At 38.9% G+C, this 3,664-nt stretch overlaps 1 long non-coding RNA gene across 1 annotated transcript in view; it reads right to left on the reverse strand.

The window, feature by feature from the left end:
* LOC101857474 overlaps positions 1 to 1,721 on the reverse strand; it is a 53,006-nt gene extending 51,285 nt beyond the window's left edge. The window contains exon 1 of the long non-coding RNA XR_220275.3: positions 731 to 1,721. This is a non-coding gene — a long non-coding RNA (uncharacterized LOC101857474). The remainder of the gene's footprint in view (positions 1 to 730) is intronic.
* Positions 1,722 to 3,664: the final 1,943 nt, after the last annotated feature.

The following is a 3,664-nucleotide window of genomic DNA, read 5'->3' on the forward strand; positions in this document are numbered from 1 at the left end:
AGAGAGAGAGAGAGAGCGAGAGAGAGAGAGAGAGAGAGAGCAAAGAGATTAACTGTTGAGCCCCTGTTGTGACAATAATTTTAGTTCAAAGAAGGTACATCTTTTACAGACAATCCCAGGCCTTCCACAATGAAGTTAGGAGGATAAAAGACACTATGTTTAATGTGCATATGAACTTGTGTTTGTGTTTTGGCGACTGCCACTTTTATGGTTTATGGCCAGGAGATAGCAATGGATTTTGTGGCCCTTTATATCAGTATTATCTTATTTCTGTCCTGGGTAACAGTCAATGCACACTGGACAGGTCCATAAGTGCTCAGTTCTCGCAAGCACCAAAGTGGGCAAGGTATCCATGACAGTATTACGAGCATTTATCAATTAAGACAGTGTTTTGACCCCTTCCCATCCAATGACAGTAAATACATGTTCTATTTATATATCTAACGTAACATAATCTCTCTCCCCTCCCCCCCCAAGATGAAGTCACAATAATAACACAATACAAGAACTCATACTGTATACACAACAGGAATCAAAACAATCAGACAAGTTACCTGAAACAAGTAAGGTAGATTCTTGATCAAGAATAGTAATGCACAATTAAAGTACAACATAAAGAATTGATATCTAGATCTACCTTATTTAAAAAGCGGCAATTCTTTGTTATTAAGGGTGAAAGACAACATCTTGCACACCTGTATAACTAGCAGTCTATGAGATGCCAACTTACCTGCTCTGTCAGTGTAAACTCAGCAATTTGAGAATTAGGGGCTGCTGACTTCCAGTCTGATTGTGTATCCTTGTCTACATCTAGAATATAGATCTAGACCTAATCCTGTGAAATCCGTGTAATAAATAATATTATATAGATCTAGACTAGATCTATAAGTTCACGGTCAAGCAAATTTGCCAAGCATGGAATGTTTCGTTAAATTAAAAAAAATTGGGCCAGGGCCTTTTAGTCTTTAGACTTCGATGTCTTGCCAGACTAGTCAAGGCAAAGAGAGATCTAATCTAGAATTCTAGAATCTAGATTCTAGTCTAGATTATAAAGTCCACAGAGAATAGAAATGAATCATCCCAGTTGACGAGATTCTAATCCCCCTGACAGTCAGTTACAGCGTCACAACTGAACATCTTGAACCGAAGTCCATGAGATACCTTCACCCAAAAACTGAGGGCGACAAAGACTGGCTAAATCCGAGTCCGTGGCCTACAAATTATTGTTGTCACTGCAACACGCGTAATTCAAGATTGTGATTTTTCTTTCACAGCGCTGAAAAAACGACGCTAGCCTACGCACAGTTGCCTACATGTACCGGAATCCAACAACCACAGGGCTTTGGGGGCAGGTATCTCAGAGAAAGCCCATAGTACGATGTGACATCCCCGGCCCACTCCTTCAGCAGGTAATCTAACCTGGCTCAGCACAGGTAGAAAGATACTCCGCTAGATCCAGTTCCGCAAACGACACCTGATGAAAAACATGAAAGTAAGCTCCGTCACGACATGACATCGAATGTGAGTGACCGAATCACACTATCAACATAATTATTCACAAAGGCCGTTGGAGGCAGTTTCTGTTCTCACATCCAGCTGACCATTCAACGGGAAGGAAGAAGGAAGGAAGGAGTCCCATTTGTTCACATGCACACACACACAACATGAGAGAAGCCGCGGCGAAAAACCGAATTGGGTCCTCCCCCCTCAGCGTTAGTCGCTGTGTTTACGTTTGTGCGCTCTCTGATCGAGAAGGGGCGAAGGGTCTTACGAGAGTCACCCGAGTCACGTCCACGGGAAACCACCCAAATATAAAAATGAGTTCCAAAGAGAATACGAGTTACTTTTCTTGTTAGTAGAAGCAGAGAGTATTTAATTATATTTTAGTGTCTCTGGTAGAAGTAGAATCCACAATATCCCACCAGACATAAAAATAACGACTTGTGTAGTGTACTCTATTTTCTTACTTTGACAGTGGGTTGTTGGCGAGTGCTCTGGTGTGGTTTGCTCCTTTCATTTCAAACGTCTATCGTCCTTATCTCTCCTCCATCTTTTCATTGTATGTTACTTTCTAGTAACACTATCTCTAATCTGCGGCACTTTTGTGACCTAATTAGTAATTGTGTCATTGTATTGTAAGTGCGGTAAATCTCTAACTAAAGCAAATTAGATCTACAGAAAATTACTATGACGTATTGTTAAGTTATTTTGGGCGAAGGTGTGGGTAACCAAGGTTTAGTTAAATGATTTTAGACTCTAATTCTGTTAATTTTTCTTCGTATCCCAACATTTGTAGTCTAAATTTATCGTATTATAACGTCTTTTTTCAAACCGGCACCTGGACATGGGGTGTAAACAATAATTATTAAAAACAACAAACTTTTCATGTTTAATTCATGTACTTCAGTATCATTTGTGATACATGTACTGATACTTCATAATCACAATGCTGTTAAGTTTCACTAGAATCTACCCCAAAAAGAGTAACAAAGAAACAGATGAAAAAAATAGCCTAGAAATAGAACATCATCATACATGCAATAAAGAAATGTCTTTTTTCATCAAGAAGTCATACCGATCTCTCCTGCCCCCCCCCCCTCCTTTCTCCTCGACGAACAGCAAAAATTATTCAAATTATAGGCCTATCTTAAACAGAAAACCCACCTCTGCCAGAGAAAATTTGGACCAAAATATTATCTCTGGACTCAAGTCCAACGGACAGTGCAAACGAAGAAAAGGTAGCAAAATCTACAACTATGTCAAATAAAGGGATCCAAGTAAGCACCCCTGGGTTCGAAGCTCAAGTATCAACTGCCTCCTCCCCCCCCTCCCCAGCTCTTGTTTAATGACTAGCAGATCATGAAATGAACGCAAGAAAATGACAATCATCCAGCCTTGTATCGTCTTTCAACACACCCACAAGCGTTTTTACACATCAGTGCATTTACCATCCTTTCTACCAAATCACATAGCAGTCTCTCATTTAGGCCTAACTGCCTACCAATAAAATATCTGCGTTTGTAGCGGGCCACGATTTTTTGGCATTAATTTTTGGTCCGCGAATTTTGAATTTAAAGAACAAAAAGAAAAAAAAAAACACCGCCGGGGAATAACAAATGGATAAACAAACAAACACAAACACACAAAACGGGGAATAAATAATAATATGCAAAAAAAAAAGGGAAAGAAACCGAACCTCTTTAGATGTTACTTTTAGAAAGACAGTTTATTTTCACTTCCACTTCACTTCGCCTCTTTCTAACTTGTTCATACCACGTTGATTTGTTATTTTCATGTGAAGAATAATATACAGTGGAAACCATACATATATAATATATTATATATAACAGGCCAGGTGCATAAAAAAAGTAAATCAAAGAATGTTTCTTTTAAGGAAATTAAGAAGTTTCCGTGTTGACAATAAGATTATGTCCCTTTTTTTACCATTCTAAACTAGTCAACAAAAGTTAAGGAACGTACTGTAAAAAGAGTGATATATTTGTATGTATTCTTTCGAGGTTTTACTTTTACTCGAAAAACTAGATATTGGTGAAATGTTACTCTATGACTAATGGGATTGTACACACCAGGGTTTGAAGTGCGCGTGACTCCTTGTGCGATGAGCTGGGGAGGGGGCAAAAAGGTCCAATGTTTTCCAATTATC

This window comes from Aplysia californica, unplaced genomic scaffold, assembly GCF_000002075.1.
Source record: "Aplysia californica isolate F4 #8 unplaced genomic scaffold, AplCal3.0 scaffold00087, whole genome shotgun sequence".
Classification (NCBI taxonomy): Eukaryota; Metazoa; Mollusca; class Gastropoda; order Aplysiida; family Aplysiidae; genus Aplysia; species Aplysia californica.